The sequence below is a fragment of the Saccopteryx bilineata genome, chromosome 2, assembly GCF_036850765.1.
Source record: "Saccopteryx bilineata isolate mSacBil1 chromosome 2, mSacBil1_pri_phased_curated, whole genome shotgun sequence".
In the NCBI taxonomy this organism is placed as follows: domain Eukaryota; kingdom Metazoa; phylum Chordata; class Mammalia; order Chiroptera; family Emballonuridae; genus Saccopteryx; species Saccopteryx bilineata.
In genome coordinates, this window is record NC_089491.1 from 192,773,056 (window position 1) to 192,799,665 (window position 26,610).

Here is a 26,610-nt window from a genome sequence, read left to right on the forward strand (position 1 = left end):
ATTTATTCTGCCAAGGCCCTGGCCGGTTGGCTCAGTGGTAGAGCGTCGGCCTGGCATGCGGGGGGACCCGGGTTCGATTCCCGGCCAGGGCACATAGGAGAAGCGCCCATTTGCTTCTCCACCCCCCCCCTTCTTCTCTGTCTCTCTCTTCCCCTCCCGCAGCCAAGGCTCCATTGGAGCAAAGATGGGCCAAGCGCTGGGGATGGCTCCTTGGCCTCTGCCCCAGGTGCTAGAGTGGCTCTGGTCGCAGCAGAGCGACGCCCCGGAGGGGCAGAGCATCGCCCCCTGGTGGGTGTGCCGGGTGGATCCCGGTCGGGCGCATGCGGGAGTCTGTCTGACTGTCTCTCCCCGTTTCTAGCTTCAGAAAAATACAAAAAAAAAAAAAAAAAAAAAAAAAAAAAAGATTTATTCTGCCAAACTTAGCGAAAATTCGACATAAAGTACTTGGTAAGTAATTATTATTATATGCTTTAACTTGCTGTAACTCTGCTTTATAAATTTTATAAAGTTACTTCTCTACTTTATAAATCACCATTACTGTGATTACTGTGGAACCAGTGGGCAGTTAGAAAATTTTACTACTAACAGAGATACAAAACTGGGTGATAAGTATAAAAAGGTTGACTATCCCTGGCCTAGAGGTATACATTCATCTCAGGATTCCTGGAAGGGAGGGAGAGCTAAAATCAGTGTAAATTCTGTCTCTTACTGAAAGGGAAAGGAAATTCTTCAGATAAGCTTAATTCTTTCAGAGACCTAAAACTAAATGACCCAGTTGTCCTTGTAAGTCAGGAGACTTCTATATCCTTTTCCTTCCTTTTTCCAAAGAAAGGACAGGACAGAAAGCCTGACTTTTCCTCTTTAAAATGGCATTGCCAATATACTAAGTTTTACAGTTCTCTGGCACCTGACCACAAGCCTTTAAGCCTATATACAAATAAGGAAGTCTTTGATACAAAGCCACTCATCTGAGGCATAAATGGGGTTCCTCATAAGAGTGTACCACCCCACATCATGCAACAGTCAAGGGTGTGGGGGAAAAGCTCAGTTTTGAGAAGATATTAGTATTAAAAGCAGGGGTCCCCAAACTACCGCCCGCTGGCCGCATGCAGCCCCCTGAGGCCATTTATCCGCCCCTGCCGCACTTACGGAAGAGGCTCCTCTTTCATTGGTGGTCAGTGAGAGGAGCATAGTTCCCATTAAAATACTGGTCAGTTTGTTGATTTAAATTTACTTGTTCTTTATTTTAAATATTCTATTTGTTCCCATTTTGTTTTTTTATTTTAAAATATGTGCAGTGTGCATAGGGATTTGTTCATAGTTTTGTGGGTTTTTTTTTTGTTTTGTTTTTTTTTTTTTGTATTTTTCTGAAGCTAGAAACAGGGAGAGACAGTCAGACAGACTCCCGCATGCGCCCGACCGGGATCCAACCGGCACGCCCACCAGGGGGCGACGCTCTGCCCACCAGGGGGCGATGTTCTGCCCATCCAGGGTGTCACTCTGTCTCAACCAGAGCCACTCTAGCACCTGGGGCAGAGGCCAAGGAGCCATCCCCAGCACTTGTCCCATCTTTGCTCCAATGGAGCCTCGGCTGGGCTGCGGGAGGGGAAGAGAGAGACAGAGAGGAAGGAGAGGGGGAGGGGTGGAGGAGCAGATGGGCGCTTCTCCTGTGTGCCCTGGCGGGAATCGAACCTGGGACCTCCGCACGCCAGGCCGACGCTCTACCACTGAGCCAACCAGCCAGGGCTGTTCATAGTTTTTTTTATAGTCCGACCCTCCAACGGTCTGAGGGACAGTGAACTGGCCCCCTGTGTAAAAAGTTTGGGGACCCCTGATTAAAAGGGTGGGAAAGGCTTAGTCTTAAAACGAAGACTTAGGCTATAAGGACCTTGCCAGCCTATAGCCTTTTCCCCACACCCAATGCAAACTATAAGCGAGTAAACATATATATCATATTTACAAACTTATTTGACTAACAGCTCCCAAGTCCCTCAGCACTCTCTCTGCACTCTAGCAAAACAGGCTGGGGGAAAAAATCCTTCTCCAGCTAACAATAGCAAACAGTTGCCCCTCCCCAAGGTGGCAGGCAGTCTGCAATTTGCAGTCTGTCGCCCTGAGGGCAAGGACCCGCAGCCTTCCATAGACTATACACACATGACACTGCCCCAGTACAAGCGAGCAAACTTTAAAAACATTTGTTTACCCAACACTTAATCAAGCCAGCAGCCTTGGGTTCAAACCAGCAACCTGAGGCTTCAAACCAGTGACCATGGGGTCATGTCTATGATGGTGAGCCTGCACTCAAGACAGCAACCTCGGTTTTCCAACCTGGATCTTCAGCATCTGAAGTTGATACTCTATCCATTGCGCCACCAACTGGTCAGGCAACATCATTTTTTCTGTAAACATTTCAGTATTGAACTCTAAAAAGTAAGGACACACACACACACAATAAAAGGCATCAGATTAAAAAAGAAGAAGTAAAATTGTCTCTATTTGTAGATGACATGATCTCATACAGTGGTGGGATTCAAATAATTCAACAACTGGTTCTCTTCCCTAATGACTGTTTTAAGTATAAAAATATATATACCAAAAGGTAGTTTATTATTTCATTTCATGCATTTAATACATAAGTAATAACAATAAAAGAGATAAACAAAACTATATTATAAGAATTTTAAAATATTAATGAAAAAATATTAAATAATGCCTGAAAAAAGCCAAAAAAAACTGTTATTTAAGATATTTTTATATTGCTTCTTTTTTTAAAAAAATTATTTATTTATTTATTTATTTATTTATTTATTTTGTGGCAGAGGCAGAAAGAGTCAGAGAGTGACAGACAGACAGGAAGGGAGAGAGATAAGAAACATCAATTTTTCTTTGCGGTTCTTTAGTTGTTCATTGATTGATTTCTCATATGTGCCTTGACCTGGGGCCTACAGCAGACCAAGTAACCCCTTGCTCGAACCAGCAACGAAGTACGAGTGATCCCCAAGCCCAGATGGGAGGAGGTAGCACTGGAGGGAAATGACAGAAAAGTGCTGAACCTCTTCCTGTGCCAGCTTTCTCAGCAAGTGCCCTGTGTTCAGACTAACAGTTGATGTCTGAATGGCACAGCCACCAGAAGAGGGGGAGCTGCAAACCATGTGAGTCTGGCTAAGCAGGATTTTATTTATTTATTTATTTATTTATTTATTTATTTTTATTTTTCTGAAGTGAGAAGCGGGGCGTCAGAGAGACAGACTCTTGCATGCTCCGGACCAGGATCCACCTGGCATGCCCACCAGGGGGCGATGCTCGGCCCATTTGAGGCGTCACTCTGCTGCAAACTGAGCCATTCTAGCACCTGAGGTGGAGGCCATGGAGCTGCCCTCAGCACCAGGGTCTACTTTGCTCCGATGGAGCCTCGGCTGTGGGAGGGGAAGAGAGAGACAGAGAGGAAGGAGAGGGGGAAGGGTGGAGAAGCAGAAGGACGCTTCTCCTGTGTGCCCTGGCCGAGAATCGAACCTGGGACTTTCACATGCTGGGCTGACGCTCAATCGCTGAGCCAACTGGCCAGGGCTAAGCAGTATTCTTAAATTCTTTTCAAACCATGATGCATATGCACCCCTTCCTGAAATGTTTTCTAATGCATAGACTAAAAATACATATGACTACAATTGAAACCAATGTTTTTAAAATGCAGTGATTGAATATTTTTTAAAATCTGGTGCTATAGTAATATAGTAGTACATGTTTCTTTTTTTCGTACATTAAGATCTAACGGCAGAACTAAAGACTTACATAGTTTTGAAGTAGGGGCCACCATAAATGGTATTTCAAGAATAACTACAACAGTTGTAGAGTGATATGAAAATGTCTGTGATTGCGATTGCAGACCAAGTCACAAGTTCTGCTAATGTTACTGGAATTGCTGCCTACATTCAAAAATGAAAGGAGTGCAAATTTCAGTTGGAAATTAGGGACAGTAAAGTGGTAACTTTCTCCATCCAAGTTCATGGGGCTCTCTGAACCTTGGGTGAGGAACCCCTGGACTAGTAGTTTGCTCTACAAGCAGGGAAGCCTGGTGAAAGGCTTAGTGAGGAATTAAATACATCACATTATTAGATTTCCTTCCATATAGAATAAAATTTCTGATATAGTTCATAAATATTTTTCAGTCAGTACATCTTTTCATTTTCTTTTTATTGGTTGCTTTTAGAGAGACAGAGAGAGGAAGGGAGAGAGAAGCAGGCATTCATTTGTTGTTTCACTTAGTTGTGCACTGATTGGTCATTTCCTGTATGTGCCCTGACCAGGGATAAACCAGCAACCTCACTGTTTTGGGACAACTGTCTAACCGACTGGCCAGGGCCAGTACATATTCTCTTTCTTTTTGTTTTTTTTTTTGTTTTTTGTTTTTTTTGTATTTTTCTGAAGCTGGAAATGGGGAGAGACAGTCAGACAGATTCCCGCATGCGCCCGACCGGGATCCACCCGGCACGCCCACCAGGAGCGACGCTCTGCCCACCAGGGGGCGATGCTCTGCCCCTCCGGGGGGGGGGGGGTGTCGCTCTGCAGTGACCAGAGCCATTCTAGCGCCTGGGGCAGAGGCCAAGGAGCCATCCCCAGCGCCCGGGCCATCTTTGCTCCAATGGAGCCTTGGCTGCGGGAGGGGAAGAGAGAGACAGAGAGGAAGGAGGGGGGTGGGTGGAGAAGCAAATGGGCACTTCTCCTATGTGCCCTGGCCGGGAATCGAACCCGGGTCCCCCGCACGCCAGGCCGACGCTCTACCGCTGAGCCAACCGGCCAGGGCCTATTCTCTTTCTTTTAAAAAAATATTTTATGTATTGATTTTAGAGAGAGAGAAGAGGCAGGGGGAGCAGGAAGCATCAACTCATAGTTGCTGCTCATATGCCTTGACCAGGCAAGCCCGGGGTTGCAAACCATGGACCTCAGCATTCTAGGTCAGCACTTTATCCACTGCGCCATCACAGGTCAGGCCAGTACATATTCATATTTTCAAATTTTGGGAAAAAGAAATCTGGCTAACAAAAGAAGGCTGTCTGGAGGCCTAACCAGAAATTAAAGAAAGTCCAGAAGCTATGCATTTCTGCAATGAATAATGAAGGGGAAATTTTAAAGTCAGGACTTTAAAGCAGCTGGACTTCTGGTGAGGCGACCGCATTAATTTTCCTAAATGATCTGGATATCTTGTACTCTATCACCTGCTGTATAAGTGACCTGAGTTAATCTGATCATGCACCACTCTTTAGTTGACTGGGCAGGTAATGGTAGCTGCCACAGAATTTGGAACTAGCACCTGACCAGTAGTGGCGCAGTGAATAGACAACAAGCCAGGATGCTAAGGACCCCAGATTGAAACTCCAATGTCACCAACTTGAGCACGGGGTCATTGGCTTGAGCATGGGATCATCAACATGATCCCAAGGTTGCTGGCCTGAACAAGGGGTCACCTTGGCGAAGCAATCAATGAACAACTAAAAGAGTCACTCTCTTCCCCTTTATGTCTTTCTGTTGCTTAAAAAAAAAAAAAAGAATTTGCAATGGGCTAGGATTAGCAACCCTCCTATGTCTCCCCATTGGGTAATAATGAGAGTGAGCCTCGAACTGAACTCAAATACAGACAGGCATTTATTATACACTTATTAGCAGCACAAGCACAAAACAGTTCATACAACCTGTTCTGGAAGCTCAGAAAAGCTCCACCTCTCTGCCCAGATACCATGGATGCAACATTCCTCTCAACCAAGGGCTAAGAGGCCATCAAACCTCAGGCCCAACCTTAAGGTCACAGACTAGAGTTCTCCAAATTCTTTTTTATCAAGTTAATTAAAAAAAAAATTTTTTTTGGCCCTGGCCGGTTGGCTCAGCGGTAGAGCGTCGGCCTGGCGTGCGGGGGACCCGGGTTCGATTCCCGGCCAGGGCACACAGGAGAAGCGCCCATTTCCTTCTCCACCCCCCTCCCCCTCCTTCCTCTCTGTCTCTTTCTTCCCCTCCCGCAGCCAAGGCTCCATTGGAGCAAAGATGGCCCGGGTACTGGGGATGGCTCCTTGGCCTCTGCCCCAGGCGCTAGAGTGGCTCTGGTCGCGGCAGAGCGACGCTCCGGAGGGGCAGAGCATCGCCCCTGGTGGGCAGAGCGTCGCCCCTGGTGGGCGTGCCGGGTGGATCCCGGTCGGGCGCATGCGGGAGTCTGTCTGACTGTCTCTCCCCGTTTCCAGCTTCAGAAAAATACAAAAAAAAAAAAAAATTTTTTTTGGAGAAAGAGACTGGAAAGGACTAGAGATGAGAGGCTTCAACTCATAGTTGGGTCACTTTAGTTGTTCATTGACTGCTTTCTCATATGTGCCTTGACCAGGAGCTCAAGCCAATGCAGTGACCTCTTGTTCAAGCCAGTGACCTTGGGATAATGTCAATGATCCTGCGTTCAAGCCAATGACACCGTGCTCAAGCTGGTGAGCCTATGCTCAAACCAGCACCACCCATCAGGCTCATTTTGTTTATTAATTTTAGAGAGAGAGGAAGAGAGAGAGAGAGAGACACAGACAAAAACATCAATCTGTTCCTGGATATGCCCTGACCCAGTAGAGTAATCTTGATTGTAGGTTTTTCCTTTTCATCACTGAATATTCTGTGCCAATCCCTTCTGGCCTACAAAGTTTCTGTTCAGAAACCAGCCGACAGTTCTATGGGAGCTCCCTTGTAAATTTTTTCTTGCTGCTTTTCAGAACTGCAGATGGCTGCTGCTTGGGCTGGGCTTGAGGTGCCCAGAAGAGATGAAGCTTCGACCCAAGACTGGCTGCCACTGGTGCTGGGCCTCGATGCACTCAGTGAGAAGTGCAGGGCACATTGAGGCCAAATGCTGCTTGTTTGGGGTTTGTGAACATTTGAGAGCCTTTAGGAAAGTCCACAGCATGAGCCAGGTCAGGATGTTTTCATGGAAAAGCCACTGGAAATGGCTTGGGTGAGCCCAGGTAAGTGGGGGTCTCAGGGAATCACCAGGTAGGGCAAACAGTGATACTCAGGTTGATAGAATCTCAGATATGGCTCCTACCTGGGGGCTGGGTGGGGGCTCAGAAAAGGGACAATGGCCTGTGCTGGCACTTCTGTCTGGGAAGAAGCTGCCCCTCCAGCCCTCACTCTGATGCCAGAGAATTCAGTCCCTCTTTGTATGTTCACATACAGCAACTTTCCAGCTGTTCAGAGGGTGTAAGTCCCATAAGTCTGTGTGTGGGCCCTTTAAGAGGAACACCTGGGACACCAGGCTCCCTCAGCCTCGCGCTCAGCCACAATCCCTGATGGTTCTACAGCCTTAAATCATGGGAACTTTTTTCCTGGCACTGGTTCTGATGTGGGTTGCACTGTTGCTCCTTAGGTGGGCCTCTGCAGCCAAGATATCCCTCCCCATTTCCAATCTCCACTCATGGGTGTGAAACCAGTCCCTTCCCTGTCTCTGCCCCTCCTACCAGTCTCCAGGTGGCTTCTCCTGTATGTCTTTGGTTACAGGACTTCTGTCTGCCTAGATTTCAGGAGGTCCAAATGATGGTGGTTCTGTAGTTTAGTTGTGATATTAATGTGGCTGTGGGGCAATTTGAATACTGCATTTACCTACTTCGCTATTGTGACCTATGATGGTAGTACTTTTTTTCATTGATTAATTTTAAAGACACAGAGAAAGGAAGGGAGAGGGAGGCAGGCAGGAAGGGAGAGAGGGATAGAGGGAGAGGGCAAGAGACACCGAGAGAGAGGAAGAGAGAAGCATTCATTTGTTGTTCCACTTTTGTTGTGCATTCATTGGTTGCTTCCATTATGAACCCTGACCAGGAATCGAACCCACAACCTTGATGTTTTGGGACAACAATCTAACCAACTGAAGTATCTGGCCAAGGCCCATGATAAAAGTACTTTAAAAGAATTTTTCCAACTATTTCTTTTTGTGTGTATTTTGATAGAGATTTACTTTTTCAAACATTACTTTTATTTTTTAATTTCTAAAAGTAAACATATACTTATAAAAAATGTGGAAAATACAAAAAAGATGAAAGTCACAATTATCTACTATCTTCCAACAGAGAAATTTGTTAATATACTTGCACAGTTCATTCCAGGATGTTTGTGTGTATGTGAGTACATATTTTGTTAACAGAATTAAATTACTTTATATTTTATCCTTCTTTTAAGCTATATTTTATTAGAGTGTTTTTACTCATTAAGAACTCTAAATAAAACATTTCCCGGCCCTGGCCGGTTGGCTCAGCGGTAGAGTGTCGGCCTAGCGTGCGGAGGACCCGGGTTCGATTCCCGGCCAGGGCACACAGGAGAGGCGCCCATTTGCTTCTCCACCCCTCCGCCGCGCCTTCCTCTCTGTCTCTCTCTTCCCCTCCCGCAGCCGAGGCTCCATTGGAGCAAGGATGGCCCGGGCGCTGGGGATGGCTCTGTGGCCTCTGCCTCAGGCGCTAGAGTGGCTCTGGTCGCAACATGGCGACGCCCAGGATGGGCAGAGCATCGCCCCTTGGTGGGCATGCCGGGTGGATCCCGGTCGGGCGCATGCGGGAGTCTGTCTGACTGTCTCTCCCTGTTTCCAGCTTCGGAAAAATGCAAAAAATAAAAAAAAATAAAATAAAACATTTCCCTCATGCCTGACCAGGTGGTGGCACAGTAGATAGAGCATCGAACTGGGATGCAGAGGACCCAGGTTCGAGACCCCGAGGTCACCAGCTTGAGCACGGGCTCATCTGGTTTGAGCAAAAGGCCCACCAGCTTGAACCCAAGATTGCTGGCTCGAGCAAGGGGTTACTCGGTCTGTTGAAGGCCTGTGGTCAAGGCACATATGAGAAAGCAATCAATGAACAACTAAGGTGTTGCAATGCGCAATGATAAACTAATGATTGCCTGACCTGTGGTGGCGCAGTGGATAAAGCATCGACCTGGAAATGCTGAGGTTGCCGGTTCGAAAACCTGGGCTTGCCTGGTCAAGGCACATATGGGAGTTGATGCTTCCTGCTCCTCCCTCCCTTCTCTCTCTCTGTCTCTCTCTCTCTTCGCTCTCTCTCTCCTTTCTAAAATGAATAAATAAAAAAATTTTTAAAAAAAGAAAAACTAATGATTGATGCTTTTCATCTCTCTCCGTTCCTGTCTGTCTATCCCTCTCCCTGACTCAGTCTCTGTCTCTGTAAAAAAAAAAAATAATAATTAATTAATTAATTAATTAAAAAATAAAAACATTTTCCTCATTAGAAATGTTGAGCCTGACCTGTGGTGGCGCAGTAGGTAAAGTGCCGACCTGGAACGCTGAGGTCCCTGGTTTGAAACTCCTGGCTTGTCCAGTCAAGGCCGATACAGGAAGCAGCTATGAGTTGATGCTCCCCGCTCCCTCCCTTTTCTCTGTCTCCTCTAAAATAAAAAAATAAAATCTTTTTAAAAGAGAGAAATGTTGAGTTATATAACATCTTTGTGTTTCTGTTTTCTCATTTGTACAATAGGTTAAATAATATACATACCTCAGTATAGTTGTGAAAATTTTTCATTAATTAATTAATTATTTTTCTTAAGTGAGAACTGGGAAGGCAGAGAGACAGACACCCCCATGCACCCCAACCAAGATCCACCCAGTAAGCCCCCTACTGGGCTCTGCTCTGCCCATCAGGGGCTGTTTTTCCGTTGCTCGACAGCTGAGCTGCTATTTTTAGCTCCTGAGGCAAGGCCATGGAGCCATCCTCAGTGCCCACCCACAACCAACTTGCTCCAACTGAACCATAGAGAGAGAAGGGAGAAGGGGAAGGGTGGAGAAGAAGATGGTCGCTTCTGCTGTCGAAGCGACCAGGAACTGAACCAGGAACTGAACCTGGGATATTCACACACTGGGTCAACGCTCTACCACTGAGCCAACTGGCCAGGACCAGTTGTGAAAATTAAATGAGATAATGTCACAAAGTGTTTAGCACATAGATTGAAAAAAAAATGGCCACAAATTCCTGCCATCCTTATGTGCATGCTTTCTGTTGTGTGCCTTAGCTGTAATTTGGACTAAAGTTGAAGCCTATTTCTCACTTCTTGGATTGCTGGCACAGCCTCCTGATTGGTTTTGACCAATCAAAAGCAGCAAAAGTGCAGTTGTGCATCTAATGAGCCAAGCCTTCACAATGATTTGAAGTTTTTGCTCTCATGCTACTGAACTCTGAGACTACAGTGTGAAGCCTGGATTAGCCTGTTAATGACACATGGTTCAGCCAAGAGCCCCCAAATCATTAGGCAGGCAAGTGAAAGTATCTTAAACCATTTAACTTCCAACCCCCAAGTTGAACTTTCAGATAACTACAAATGCAGGAGGGAAGTGGGTAGATCAGAAGAACTGCCTAGCTAAGCCCAGCTGAAACAGAGCACTGTCTTAAGCTTCTCTGTTTAAGTGTTTGTTATGAAGCAATAAAAAGATAACCAATATAGCAATCATAATTATTAACTCTTATTATTAACATATAAATCTGAAAGATGAGAATATGACACTGAGATTGTTTCTAAGCATTTTAAAATGTTAATCACTTAACACATATTTTCGTGTCAAGTGTGTATTTATATATATAAATATAAAGCAGGGCCTTAAATTTTGTTCATGCCTTGGTAGACATCAATACCGCAAAGACATCTATTCACATACATTCCCTAATCCCAAGGAACTAATAAATTATTGGATATCTTTCTTTATGTGCAACCTTAAAATCAGGACCAGAAGAGCCACCCCAAGTCTCCCCCATAAAATACTTCATACAGATTTGGTGGTTAAAACCTAATAATTTCCATAGTTACCTTTTAAAAACTTGAATAAACATGCTCTTAGTATTTTGCAAGTGATTGAAAATTAGTACATCTTTTTTTTTATTTTATTTATTCATTTTTATTATTAGAGAGAGAGGAGAAAGAGAGAGAGAGGAAAGAGATAGGGAGAACAGAAGAGGAGCAGGAAGCATCAATTCCCATATGTGCCTTGACCAGGCAAGCCCGGAGTTTCAAAACGGCAACCTCAGGGTTCCAAGTCCACGCTTCATCCACTGCGCCACCACAGGTCAAGCAGTACATCTTTATTTGAATATGCATGATAAGTAATTACAAAAGAGTTATAATTAATTATGACAGCAATGCTGTTTTTTTCATAAAGTTTTCATGGAGTCAGCTTTACGTGGGCAGTTAGCCTCTTAAGCTGTTCCCATTTCGGCACTGCCAAGGAAAGCAGAATCCATATAGCAACGCTGATTGTAGTGGCCCCACTGGCTTAGTGCTTAGTGCACAGCAGACACAACGCAAACTATTCTAGATGCATTTCTTGCTCATAGCAGGCTATTTGGTATTTTATAACTTATGGATCAGGAATCTTGTGACCCGGAGCAGTTAATTGATTCAAGATTAACCAGGTACCAAGTGGCTTAGCTGAAGTTCAAATATAAAATCCATTTAATTTCACAGGGTAAGGTTTTTAATCCTCTACAATTTGCTCCCAGTATGACTCTGCAGGCACTTGAGGAAAAGAATGTATTTAAAAGCCATTTTGATCTAATCAATAATGCTTAAAATAGGTGGTAAAGTGAGAAATATTTCAACTGTGATAAGTAAAACATGACCCCTCATTCTGTTCCACTGGCTTAAAATGTACTATAAGGGAGATGGTTCTTGGAACAAGCCAAGAAGTGTAATATTCATTTGTGTGAATTCTAAAAGGAAAGGAGAAAGAGTGCATAAACTTAAATATAATTTGAGTTCAGAGCTGAACCTGAACCTAGCAGGCCTGGTAGGTGGACTAAGAGATGCTGAAAAGCTCCTTTTTTTTTTTTTTTTTTTTTTTTTTTTTTTGTGAGAGAGACAGGGACAGAGAGAGGGACAAATAGGGACAGACAGGAAGGGAGAGAAATGAGAAGCACCAATTTTTCATTGCAGCACCCTAGTTGTTCATTGATTGCTTTCTCATATGTGCCTTGACTGGGGGGCTCTAGCTGAACCAGTAGCCAGTGCCCCCTTGCTCAAGCCAGCGACCTTGGGCTTCAAGCCAGCAACCATGGAGTCATGTCTTTGATCCCACGCTCAAGCCAGTGACCCTGCACTCAAGCTGGTGACCTCAGGGTTTCGAACCTGGATCCTCTGTGTCCCAGGCCAATGCTCTATCCCAGGCTGTGCCACTGCCTGGTCAAGCTCTCTCTTTCTTTTTCTTTTTTTTTTTTTTAATTTTCATAAATTTATTGATTTTAGAAAGAGAAAGGGAGAAAGAGAGAAACATGAACATTGATCCGCTCCTGTATGTGAGCTGACCGGATCGAACCTACAACCTCTGTGCTTTGGGACAATACACGAACCAACTGAGCTATCATTCAGGGCAAAAGCTGCCTTTACTATTCTGAAATATACCTGCTGTTTTACTGCCACAAAAAATGGGAAAAATTCCATTTTAATATGAGCATGTTTTTCAAAAGATCCAAAATATGAACTTATATCTGAGCAACCAAACTTCCCAATAATAGCAGTAAAAGGCTGTTAGAGTCTTTATTTGCACAATTCCAATGCTTTCCTTTTAATTGATTAATTAAAGTGCCCTTGTGTGTCTGTATTTTTATACTATGAAGGTTTTTTTGTTTCATTTTGTTTTAAATTTTCATTTTATATGCTATGGAGGTTTTGAAAAGGATTTAATATTAGAATCATTGCCTGACCATGGTGGTGCAATGGATAAATTGCTCCTGTTGAGGAGTGAGAGAGAAAGGTACAGGAGAGGAACAGGAAGCATCAACTTGTTATAGCTGCTTCTCACATGTGTCTTGACTGGGCAAGCCCTGGGTTTTGAATTGGAGACTTTAGCATTCCAGGTCAATGCTCCACCACAGGTCATACAATAAAATCTTCAAAAAAAATAATCATAGAACTGGGGGGAAAATTTAAATATCTTTTTTTAAAAACTGAATATTGACTGCATTCAAGGTCTCATTCCTAAGAAATAGTTTAAAATTTTTAAATAATTTAAATTTAATAATTTTAGAGAAAAAGTGAAAAATATTGTTATTCCACTTTTTTATGCATTCGTTGGTTCATTTTTGTATGTGCCCTGACCAGGGTTCTAACCTACAACCTGGAGTATCAGGATGGTGCTCTAACCAAATAAGCTACCTGGACAGGGTAAAAAAAAAATTAACAGTGATTTAAATCACACACACAAGAATATCTAAAATGTATAGCTAGAAGAATGAAAATCCACTCCCCTCCTAATAAAAAAAAACAACCCATTACTTTCAGTGTACAGTTGATGTGTTGCAGAACTGTGCACCTAAAACCTGTATAATTTTGTTAACCAGTGCCACCCCAATAAAAAAACCCCAAAAAAGAAAAGAGAAAAAAATATATATATATCACTAGACTCTGAGAAGCTCCCTGGATGCTGTAATGCCAGTGGTTGCGGCCAGATGGTTCACATTGAATTCGGTCAGACGGTAGAGGAATGCAGAGTCAGAAAGTGTTGGGCCAGTGTCATTTATTGGAGGCTCGCAGAGATGGGCAAGTGATTAAGCAAAGAAAAACCACTTTTCTTGGTGGAGAGCAAGGGATCAGAAACACTGCCCCTCATGGTGGGGGCTGAGGGAATCAGGGAACCACACCTTGCAGTGGTAGAAGAGTGATCTGGGATAATCACCTCAAAGGGAAAGCACTCAGAGCTTTTCATAGAGACACACATGTGGCTTTGTGCCATGTGCTCACACACTAATTTTGCAAAAGTGCTTTCAGCCGGGAAACCAGTGAGCAAGCCTAACACAGCTGTTTTCCCCACAATGTCCTCCATAAATGCATCCCCCAACTTACTCAGTCAAAAGTAACACCAGCCTAAATTTTGTGTTAATCATCATCTTGCTTCTTTTTATAGTCTTACTACTTGTGTTTGTTTCCCTAAACAGAATTGGTGATGTGTGTGTGGGGAGGGGGAAGAGTGTGTTTCTATTTTTGAACTCTGCATAAATTGAATCCTATTGTATATACTTTTCTGTGACTTGCTTTTTTAATTCTTGCTTTAAAAAAAAGTATATTGTGCCTGACCAGGCAGTGGCACAGTGGATAGAGCATCGGACTGCGATGTGGAGGACCCAGGTTCGAGACCCCAAGGTCGCCAGCTTGAACGCGGGCTCATCTGGTTTGAGCAAAGCTCACCAGCTTGGACCCAGGGTCGCTGGCTCGAGCAAGGGGTTACTCGGTCTGCTGAAAGCCCAAGGTCAAGGCACATATGAGAAAGCAATCAATGAACAACTAAGGTGTCACAACGAAAAACTGATGATTGATGCTTCTCATCTTTCCGTTCCTGTCTGTCTGTCCCTATCAGTCCCTCTCTCTCTGACTCTCTGTCTCTGTAAAAAAACAAAACAAACCCCCACCCCCACCCCTAAAAAAAGCATATTGTGCCTGACCTGTGGTGGCACAGTGGATAAAGTGTCAACCTGGAATGCTGTGTTCACTGGTGCGAAACCCTGGTCTTGCCTCGTCAAGGCATATATGGGAGTTGATGCCTCTTGCTCCTCCCCTACTTCTCTCTCTCTCTCTCTCTCTCTCTCTCTCTCCGCTCTCTAAAATGAATAAAATCTTTAGATAAAAAATACAAAAAACATATTGATGTGCACCTGAAACCTGTATAACTTTACTAACCAATGTCACCTACATAAATATAATAAAAATCTAACATCTTGGGCCTTCTTTCAGTAATTGATATAGATTACTGAAAGAAGGCCCAAGATGTTAGATAACCAAGATTGTGGCCTCCATACATTGCAATGTAATCTTTGCTGAAGAAAATAAATGAGTGGAAATGGAAAAAAAGGAAAGTTAAAAAGTTGGGAAAACAGCTGTGTTAGGCTTGCTCACTGGTTTACCAGCTGCAAAGACTTTGCCTGATTAGTGTGTGAGCAAGTAGCAGTGCCACGTATGGATAGTCTCTGTAAGGCTGTGGGTGCTTTCCCTTGGGGGTGATTCTCCTAGACTGCTCTTCCGCCACCAGGAGGTGTGGTTTTCCTGATCCCTTTTCCTTCACGGAAAAAGCAGGATTTCCTTTATTAGCCCTTTTCCTTTTTTGTTTACCTGCCTGTCTTTGTGAGCCTCCAATAAGTGGGTATGGCCTGACGCTTGCCGGCTCCACAGTTCCTCTACTGTCTGCCTGAATTCAATGGAACCTCACCACGGCCATGACCATTACATCTGGCATAGTGGGCAGGATTTGGATCAGATTGGTATGGAGCTGCTGACACCCTTGAAGGGTGGGGTAGAGAAGTGCTCATTGTTCTCAACATGTGGTTCCCTGTGGCTGTTCTTTTGGGAGCCATGGGCTGGGTGTTTTTTTACAGCCCTGCAAGAAGAAGCTGAGAGCTCTGTGCGAGAAGCTGCCCGAGGTTTAAAGCTCCAGGATGAATTGCAGACAGAGCAGCAACAACAGCATGAGCTAGAACAGTCACTGGAGAAAGAGCTGCAGTCTGAGAACTGTAAGTCAGGCTACAGGTTGAGAACCAGAGATAGTGTGAACTGGAACGAGGGCTGGAGGAGGAAGCCGACCAGCTTTGATAGCTGCAGTGTGAGATGCAGGCTGAGCACCAATGGCACCTGGAATTGAAGTGATCTCTGGAGAAGGAATTACAGGTTCATGAGTTGCAGTTTTCCATGGAAGCAGAATGTTGGCAGTGACAGGTGTTCAAGAAACAACTGTGGGTTCAAGAACTCAAGTCTCAGCTTCATGTTGAAAGCTGGCAGCCACAGGAGCTGAAGCAGGCACAGAAGATGAAGCTGCACTCAAGCCAGCTAGTGGCTCTGAGTGGGTGTAAGCAGGTGTTTCCAATTCCTCCTCTTCTGAGGAGGAGGTTTGGGCTGAAGCTGCCATCCACAGACTCAGAGCCTGGACAGTGGTCACCAGAAGGTGAAAACCCAGCAACCAAGAGTCCCTCAAGGGCAGGCACAGTCTCCTCCACAGGTAGTGGAGCACTCTGTGGCCTATCTTTACAACCAGGCAGAGCTGATGGACTTGGGGGCGCAATTCAGGCAGAAACCCACTAAATCACTGGCAGCCTGGTTGCTGCAGTTGTGAGACATAGGATTGGATGGCATCATGCTCTCCAAAATAGAGATGGAGCAATTGGCCGCCATTGCCATGCACTCCTCCTTGAGGCAGCATCTTCAGAACTGCTATGACAACCCAGGAAACCATACCCTATTAGAATGGGTGATGGACACCATTCGTATGGTCTGGCAGAATGCTGGAGACTTGCTGGGGTTAGTGAGTTCGTGGCAGTGCTATAGTGAATTAGTAAAAGTCCTTTGGGAACTAGATATGAAGAATGCTGCTTTCAACCAGAGGTCCTGTGGGCCAGATGAGGAAGTGTTTACAGCAGGAATGAGGGATCTTATTCTCTACAGCACTCCATCAGCCCCTTTTGGGTCACTTGTGGATATCCCGGGTCCCTATGTGAGACAACCCACCAATGCAGATACACAGATGGTAGCAGATTTGGGGGCACTGAAAGCAGCACAGAATCAGAGCTGTGAGGGCTGCTGCCCCCATGACTAACAAGAAAAATGGGCCTATAAATTTTACTCAGACACAAATGTGGGTAGATCTGATTGCAGCTGGGGCAGATAGGGAGAAATTAGATGGCAAGCCCAATAAAGTTCTTTGGAGCTTTGGCAGCAGCTTAAACAAGAACAGAAATTCAAGTCACTGGGACAAATGGCCCCAGAAGCTACCAATAAAATGGTTGGTTCATGGTTGGTATGGTTACAAGATTATATGATGGAGGCCACTGAGGGAGAAGAGGACCCCCAAGACCTGCTGTTCCAGTTTGAATAGTGGGTAGACCTAGGGACCCATCTAATAGGGAGGGTGAGGATCAGAGGCCCCATGTGGAACTGGCAATCCACTGGTCCCCTTCTAATTTACAATGGGTGTTGGCCTTGGTGAATACCAGTGCAGAATGTTCCCTCCTCTATGGAAATCCAGAGTGGTTCAGTGGGACCCCAGTGGCCATTGACGGTTATGGGGGCCAAACTGTTCGAGTGAAGCCAATAACTATTCCATTGGGGATAGGAAGACTGCCTCCTAAGCCTTATAAGGTGTATGTATCCCCTATTCCTGAATATATTTTGGGGGTAGATGTCTTATAAGGACTGTGGTTGGAAACTACAGCTGGGAGTTCTGCCTGCTAGTCTGGGTTGTGAAGGCAATATTGCGGGGATATGCAGCACATTCCCCCTTGCAATTACCCATTCCCCAGCATGTGACTAGAACAAAGCAGTAGCGACTGCCCGGCAGGCATGCAGAAATCATGGAGATGATCCTCAAACTATAAAAGGTGGGGATCATCCAGCCAGCGCACAGCCCTTACCACTCCCCGGTATGGCCTGTGCGCAAACCAGACAGAACCTGGTGAATGACAATAGATTACAGAGAACTTAATAAAGTTGTTCCCCCTTTGCATGCTGCTATTCCCTCGATAGCTAACCTGATGGATCAGTTAAGCCATGAGTTGGGGACATACCACTTTGTGGCAGATTTTGCTAACATCTTTTTCTCTATTGATATAGCTGTGGAGTCGAGACCAATTTGCCTTCAGTTGGGAAGGGAGACAATGGACCTTCACAGTGTTACCACAGGGCTATTTGCATAGCCCCACCTTGTAACATGGACTGGTGGCTGCTGACCTGGCTAAATGGAAACAGCCAGAGGCAGTTCGCATGTACCATTATATTGATGATATTATGCTAACTAGTGACTCTCTTCCAGAATTGGAGCAAGCAGTGCCTACCGTGCTATCCCATTTGAAAGCATGTGGCAGAAGTCAATGAGGGCAAATTATCTGTTAAGTTCCTGGGGGTTGTCTGGTCGGGTCAAAGGTTATCCTTGATGCAAGTATAGATAAGATCCAAGCATACACTGTGCCCACTACAGTAAAGCAGTTATAGGAATTCCTAGGTCTGTTGGGGTGTTGCGAGCATTCATACTCCAGTTAGCTCAGTTACTGCATCCTTTATATCACCTTATTCGGAAAAGGGTTCACTGGGATTGAACTGAACAGGCACAATGTGCGTTTGCAGCAGCTAAGAGAGCTGTCAAGGTGGCACAGTCCTTGAATGTGTTTGATCCTGCCAGGCCCTGTGAAATTGAGGTATATGTCACCTCTGAGGGGTTTGGATGGGACTTGTGGCAACAAACAGAGCGCCTACAGCAACCTTTTGGATTTTGGTCCTAACTGTGGAAAAGCGCTAAAGTCCGTTATGCATTAGTGGTGAAACAGTTGACAGCTATGTATGCTTACCTCCTAGTCACTGAGAGTATTACGACCACAATTCCAGTTACAGTCAAAACAACATACCCTATTGCAGAATGGATGAGAGATTGGGCGACCAAACCCCTTAGTAGTATGGCCCAAATGTCCACCCTGGGCAAGTGGGGTGCATACTTGCAACAACGCTGTGCTCTTAGCACCAGCCCATTGAGCAGAACTTCAGGAAATCTTGGGTCCAGTCACGTATGTGACCTTAGAGTTAGGTGCAGCTGGTGCTCAGGAGGCAGAACCTGAAGTCAGTCCTACCAGGAGGGGCGAATGCCCATCCCCAAGGATGCCTGGTATACTGATGGTTCCAGCGGGGGCCAACTGGCCAAGTGGACGGCCATAGCCTTCCATCCAGCCACTGAGACTATTTGGATGGACACAGGTACAGGCCAGAGCAGCCAATGGGTGAAATTAAGAGTGGTATGGCTAGTTGCCCGTAATGAACCTTCCTTTACCTCTGGTGATGTGCAGCAACAGCTGGGCTATCGTGGACTGACACTTTGGATTGCCACCTGGCACATTAACCACTGGGTGGTAATGCATCATCTGATACGGGGTCAGGCCATGTGGCAGGACTTATGGGAAATAGGACACCAGAAGCAGGTGACAGTATACTGTGTCACAGGGCATGCCCCTCTAGCCCATCCTGGAAATGATGAGGCAGATACATTGGCAAGGGTGCGATGGTTGGAGACTGCACCTGCAGGTGATATGGCGCAGTGGCTCCACCAGCGCCTGCTCCATGTGGGACAGAAAACTGTGTGGGCTACGGTTAAGGCTTGGGACTTGCCAGTGTCCTATGCAGAGGTACTTGCAGCCTGTGATCAATGTGCAGTATGTTCCAAGGAGCACCCTCGGAGACCACTGGTGTCACCTGGACAGATCCAGAGAGGTCATGTTCCACTGACACGGTGGCAGATAGACATCATCGGACCTTTACTAAAGTTGGACAGGTACCAGTATGCAGTCACCTGTGTAGATACTGCCACCGGTCTGCTTGCTGCTTACCCCGCCCGTAACCCTGACCAGAGGGCAGTCATACAGACTCTGGACCGCCTGAGTGCTACGTACAGGCAGCTGCTGGTCCTAGAAAGTAACAATGGTACCCATTTCACAGGTTCTATGCTGAAGCAATGGGCTCAAGACCTAGGGTGTTGGAGACCGAATAAATAAACAGGGTATTTTTACAATCTGGACAGAGATGCTGGGCCCAAACCCCACCTCATTTGCCTAGTTAACAAAGAGCTACACCTGATTCTCATGTGTCTCACACATGTTCTCCAGAGGAGGCTGGAAGCTAGTTTCTTATTAGTGTAAAGTAGATTTGGATGGTATGGTGGGGGTTGTCTTTGAGTTGCCTTAGACACTTAATTGAATTGCTGATGGACCACATTTTGTTCTATGAATAAAAGTGGATGTGTTTCTGGGAGCACGGACGTATGGCTAAGGAACAGTAGAGACTGTTTGCCATGGCGTCCTCCTGAACCCATCAGTATGTATATATCTTTAAGTCCCTGTCTATCGTTTATTTCAATTCCATGCCTTTTCTTGTTTGAAGACCCTGTAATATACTTGTCGTGGCTGGACCTTGACAATTGGTGCCCATACGTGTGACCATCGAAAAAGGGAGAGGAGAGTTAATGGAACTTTCCAGAAGTGTGCACACGAAGTAAGTATACTTTTTTTTTTTCATTTTTAGAGAGGAGAGAGAGAGAGGGAGAGAGAGGAGAGAGACAGAGAGAGAAGGGGGGAGGAGCTGGAAGCATCAACTCCCATATGTGCCTTGACCAGGCAAGCCCAGGGTTCAAACCGGGGGGCTCAGCATTTCCAGGTCGACGCTTTATCCATTGTGGCACCACAGGTCAGGCCACACGAAGTAAGTATAAAGCTTCTAGACAGTGAAGCTTTTAAGTAGAGTTTGGGGGGAGAGTATAATAATAAAGTCACACGAAGTAAGTATAAAGCTTTTAGAGAGTAAAGCTTTTAAGTAGAGTTTGGTGAGAAAGTATAATAAGAAATAATTCGGGGAAAAATAAATATGAGAGTTGTAGGATCAAAAGTGAGGAACTTTTTTTGTACAAATGTTTTTATTTGAGAAGAAGCTGTTTGAACAGAATGACGTAGAAACAGAGGAATGTAAATATGAGAAAAACTTGGAGTCTGAGAATAACTCGGGAGATGAAAATATCACAGCTTTGGCATTTTAAACTTTGCACCTCTGCAGCTCTTCTGCTCCCAAAGTCTTTGCCTCAGACCCTTGGAGATCCCCACTCCAACAAGCTTTGGATCAGGCTCGAGATTCAGAGGAAAAAATGGAGGAATTCAGCACTATTAGGCAAAGTCCTGATGAGCAATATCAAGAATTTGTTTCACAGCTGATTATGGCAGTTGAAAGAATAGTGATAGAAAAAGAAGTTTATATCAAAATATGCGCTGATGTTGAGACCTCATACATGCAAAGTCTTGCATTTGGCACAGACCTTAAGGTGAGGATTCCAAGAATTCTTGATAAAAGGTAGGACAAACGAAAGAAAGAAGGTCAGGGAAACACTTCTGCCTTTCTGCCTGTGAATCTTGTTTCCAATGCAGCGGCTGGGTTGGGCCCAGACTGGCAGAGGCTGCAGCCAAGGGGAAGGTAAAGCAGCGAGGTGAATGGATAAGCCTTCCCCACCCTGGTAAACTAGGTCTGCCGCTAGGATGGGATTGAGATGGAGGCTCTCAGGGGCCCCATGACTCAGCATGATTAGTCTAGGCTGCCAGTTGCAACAGCTATTAGAATTTGAGCTTTAGTAAATAAAAAGACGTTAAGAGTTTGGGAAAATTACAGCTTTTCCCCATTATTCTCTAACTTTCTCTAAACTATCATTTTACTTCTTTCCTATGCTATGCCTGGAAAGAGGGCGAAGGGGGAGCCTGTTTGGATATGCCTAGACAAAATCTCATACGGCCAACTTGAGACTTTTCAAGAGAGATTTGTCTAGTATTTATCCTTACCACATTCCTATTAAAATAGCTCTACATAAGACCAAGCAGGCACATTCTAATCTCTAAAATCCCGGGTTTCACTCTTGATATGTGTAATTGTATGTGAAGTCTATGTTTAATGTTTAAATGTGCCTGTCTTCAAGGCCTGAATTAAGTTTATGCATGCAAAAATTGGAAATGCTGGCTCTAATATTGTAAAAATAAAATATCATCCCTACAAATTAAAAAATTTAATTGGAACAAGTAACACACGCTCAATGAAATTTGGATAAAATGAAATGTAGATTCTAAAGACTTCCTAATTTAGCCAAACTGCTCCAAGCTAAAGTTACTGCAGCTGCAAAGCTTGAAACAGGGTGGATTTGCTTAACAAAGGTGTAAATTTTTTTTTTTTACTCTTTGAATTGCCTGTTGATTGATTGGGTAGAAGTGTTTTGATGGATGTGGGAGTGCTACTTGAAAGTACGTTTGCTGCATTTTGTTGGACGTTGGCATTGAGAGGGGTGTTTCTTGCAGGGTTTTTTTTTTTTTTTTTTTTTTTTGTATTTTTCTGAAGCTGGAAACGGGGAGAGACAGTCAGACAGACTCCCGCATGCGCCCGACCGGGATCCACCCAGCACGCCCACCAGGGGGCAATGCTCTGCCCACCAGGGGGCGATGCTCTGCCCCTCCGGGGCATCGCTCAGCCGCGACCAGAGCCACTCTAGCGCCTGGGGCAGAGGCCAAGGAGCCATCCCCAGCGCCCGGGCCATCTTTGCTCCAATGGAGTCTTGGCTGCGGGAGGGGAAGAGAGAGACAGAGAGGAAGGAGGGGGAGGGGGTGGAGAAGCAAATGGGCGCTTCTCCTATGTGCCCTGGCTGGGAATCGAACCCAGGTCCCCCGCACGCCAGGCCGATGCTCTACTGCTGAGCCAACCGGCCAGGGCCTCTTGCAGTTTTTGAGGTCAACATGTTGTGGAGTGTACTCAACAAATGCTTAAGGGTCAATTGTAAATAATATAAAAAAAAAGAGGGGGGAGTCATGTCCTGGAACTCCTGCAAATCTATTTACTTTGAAGAATTTCTTTTGAATGCTGATGTACAGGAGATGCCAGGCCTCTTTCTTTTGCAAACTTCTACCTTTTATTTGATTCAGCTAGTAACACTGTTTGCCTTTTTCTAAATAGTTTCAGATATACAGAAAAAGTTTATATAGGCGGATGTGGACCCTCAAAACCCTCAGCGAGATATTCTGAGCATTGCTTTTTTGTTTGTTTTTTGTTTTTGTGACAGAGATAGAGAGAAGACAGATAGGAAGGGAGAGAGCTGAGAAGCATCAATCATTAGTAGGGATTTTTTTTTGTTGTTGTTGTTTTACAGGGACAGGGAGAGAGTCAGAGAGAGGGATAGACAGGGACAGACAGACAGGAATGGAGAGAGATGAGAAGCATCAATCATCAGTTTTTCGTTGCGACACTTTTAGGTGTTCATTGATTGCTTTCTCATATGTGCCCTGACTGCGGGCCTTCAGCAGACCGAGTAACCCCTTGATCGAGCCAGTGACCTTTTTTTTTGCTCAAGCCAGATGAGCCCATGCTCACACTGGCAACCCCCGGGTCTTGAACCTGTTTCCTCCGCATCCCAGTCCGACGCTCAATCCACTGTGCCACCGCCTGGTCAGGCCTGAGCATTGCTTTTTTTTTTTTTTTTTTTAAATATTTTATTTATTGATTTTTAGAGAGAAGGGAGAGAGAGAGAGAGAGAGAGAGAGAAGGGGGAGGAGCAGAAAGCATCAACTCCCACATGTGCCCTGACAGGCAAGCCCAAGGCCTCGAACCAGCAACCTCAGTGTTCCAGGTCAATGCTCCATCCCACTGCGCCACCACAGGTCAGGCCTGAGCATTGCTTTTAAGGTCTGTAATGACCAAGAGGAAAAGAAAAGGCAGACAAAGCCCAAAAGAGATCAGGAAAAATACCAGCTCTTGGCATACGCCCTTAAAAGCTCCAATGCCTCAAGAGGGCCTCATAGGACTCATCAGGGTCCTGCTTCAAGAGTGGAAAGGAAGGTCATTGAGCTGAGGCCTGCCACGCTTCTCTGCCCCTACCAGGGACATACCTTTGCTGTAGGAAAAAAAAGGGAAACTGGAAGGTAAGCTGCCCCTCATTCTTCTAAGGGAGGGTTCAGTCTCTTCCAGCCCTGCTCCAGCCACCTGTGACCTGACCTTGCCCAGCCTGCTGAGACTTGCCACTGAAGGCTAAAGGTGCCCAGGGCTGTCACCCCATCTCATGACACTGTGGACGAACCTAGGGTATTTCTTCCAAGTAGCAGGTACACTGATCTGCCTATTTTAGGCTGGGACTTGCTCCTAATTTAGATGAATTTACCTCTGCCACCCAGTTTATCCCAAGGTTCTCTTCAACACACCACAGCTGCAGAGCTCCAGGGAAAGGCACCCTGGTTTCATCTCTCCAGTTTAAAGAAAACGGAATCTCCATCTCCATACGTGCTGCAGAGGGCTTTACCAGTCTATCTCAATCATTATCAGCTAGAAGCAGTGGTCATTGGGACTTGGATTCTAGCTGCAAAGTGTGGAAATGTGACCACAACTCCAGTGCCTTGTGGACTTTTCCTGAAAACATGTGACTCCTGCTCCTTGGGACAGTTCTCAGACTGAACTGGGGTTAGGTTACATTTAAAAATAATATGAAGCAATGATGGTGTAAACATGGATTTGGTGAAATTACATTAACATGTTAAGGACATTTAAGACTGTAAGAATTTTTATTATAGATCCTACTGTATTAGTTAAGACTTGATAATATAATAACTTCATTGTATTAGGACACTTGTTATAGTATCTGTTAGCATTGGATATTTCAATTTTGTTGTTTATTTTATAGTTTTCCAGTCTGCCTCCAAATCGAAACATAGGATTCAGATGAGTATGAATCACAGTACACGAATTGAAATTTAAAAAATAATAAAAATAAAAAGGGGGATATGTTGGGGACTGAATAAATAAACAGGGTATTTTTGCAATCTGGACAGAGGTGCTGGGCCCCAACCCCACCTCATTTGCCTAGTTAACAAAGAGCTACACCTGATTCTCATTTGTCTCACACATGTTCTCCGGAGGAGGCTGGAAGCTAGTTTCTTATTAGTATAAAGTAGATTTGGATGGTGTGGTGGGGGTTGTCTTTGAGTTGCCTTAGAAACTTAATTGAATTGCTGATGGACCACATTTTGTTCTATGAATAAAAATGGATGTGTTTCTGGGAGCAGGCACATTATGGCTAAGGAAAAGTAGAGACTGCTTGTCATGGCGTCCTCCTGAACCCATCTGCATGTATATATCTTTAAGTCCCTGTCTATCATTTATTTCAATTCCATACCTTTTCCCGTTCGAAGACCCTGTAACATACTTGTTGTGGCTGGACCACAACACTAGGGGTGGACTGGAAGTACCATGTCCCCTACCACTCACAGGCTGCTGGTATCACTGAGTGGTATAATAGACTCTTAAACAGGAACTGTGACAGGAGGGGAGCACCAGCTCCCTTACTGGATGGACATGCTGCTTGTGGACAGTACTCTGGATTTTGAATGAGAGACCATTATTGGGGGGGGGAAGTTCTGGTGGAGGCCCTCCTGCACCAGGCAGCTGCTCCCATCCAGGTGCAGATATGCACCAACAACGCTTTACTCAAGCTGGGCTTTGGACCATGAGGCGTTATCTTGCCTGCCCCAACAGCCCTCCTTAAAGGCCAATGGCTTTAATGGACATGGCCCTGGACTGTACAGGCCCCCACCTACGATGGGTGGCCTTGTTGGCACCATGGGGAAAGGGGCTAGAGGTGGACCTCCAGTTAACTCCCTGAGCAACCAGCACTTGGCCACCTAAGATAGAAGTGTATTATCCCTTGAGTGCTCAGGGAGACAGCATTATGAAGGGCACCTTTGTAATTTCTTTATGGCCTATAATTCTCTCATTTTGCTGCACATAGAACCAGCAGATCCCAGTGTATAAGCCAATAAGATTTGGCATGCCAGCCTGGGTCAGCATCTAGTACCAGCTACTGTGCTATGGATAAAACTCTGTCCTGTGTTCTGCCAGAAGCGAAAGATTTGCCTCTCTTAGTGCTGCTGATCACTCTCTCATTTTGCCCATGGCTTGTGCTTTGTAATTCTGTTCAGGTAATGTGTACCTCACTCCTTGCACAGGAACCATTGTAGAAGATACCTGTCACGTAGATTGTGAGTCGAGCAACCCTAAAGGGTTGAAATGTGGGCAAACAGCTGTGTTAAGCTTGCTCGCCAGTTTACCAGCAACAAGCACTTTGCCTGACTAGTGCATGAGCACATAGCAGCGCCATGTGTCTATGGTCTATGTAAGGCTGCAGTGCTTTCCCTCTGGGCGATTCTCCCAGATCACTCTCCCACCTCTGTGAGGTGTGGTTTTCCTGCTCCCTTGCTCTTCAATAAGAAAAGCAGGTTTTCCTTTATTAGCCCTTTTCCTTGTTTGTTCACTCGCCTATCTTTGCAAGCCTGCAATAAGCAGGTATGGCCCAATGTTTTCTGGATCTGCAGTTCCTCTTCTGTCTGCCTGAATTCAGTGAGAACCTGCCTGGCCTCGGCCAGCTATATTACAAAAATAAAAGCGTATTGATTCATCCATTTACATTTCTTTTTCTTTAAGTGAGAGGGGAGATAGTGACAGACTCCCAGCACCGACCAGGATACACCCGCGCCACCTATCTGGGGCCCAATACCCAGCTATATTTAGGGCTCCCATGGAGCTATTCCCAGAGATGGAGGCCATGCTGGAAACAATTGAGCCAACACTGGGGGAAAGAAAGAGGAAAATAAAGGGTGGGAGGAGAAGCAGATGGTGGCTTCTCCTGTGTGCCCTGACCAGGGATGGAACTCGGCAAGTTCCAGTGCTGGGCAGATGCTCTATCCACTCAGCAAACCGGTCAGGTCCCATTCATTTACTTTCAAGTCTATGGTATTTCATTTTATAATATACTGTATTTACTGATGTATAAGACACTCCCATGTATAAGACATACCTTAATTTAGGGTCTGAAATTTGAAAAGAAATGTATTATATAAAGTTCTTTTTTTTAATATTTTAAAATTTATTTATTCATTTTTAGAGAGGAGAGAGAGAGATAGAGAGGGAGAGAGAGGAGAGAGAGACAGAGAGAAGGGGGGAGGAGCTGGAAGCATCAACTCCCATATGTGCCTTGCCCAGGATTTCGAACCGGCGACCTCAGCATTTCCAGGTCGACGCTTTATCCACTGTGCCATCACA

General features: G+C 45.2%; 1 long non-coding RNA gene across 1 annotated transcript; it reads left to right on the forward strand.

Annotated features, from left to right (window-relative positions):
* Positions 1-6,754: 6,754 nt before the first annotated feature.
* Positions 6,755-24,689, forward strand: LOC136325144 (uncharacterized). Its single transcript, XR_010729214.1, has 3 exons — positions 6,755-6,980; positions 19,891-20,001; positions 23,694-24,689. It is a non-coding gene; the product is annotated as an uncharacterized lncRNA (long non-coding RNA).
* Positions 24,690-26,610: the final 1,921 nt, after the last annotated feature.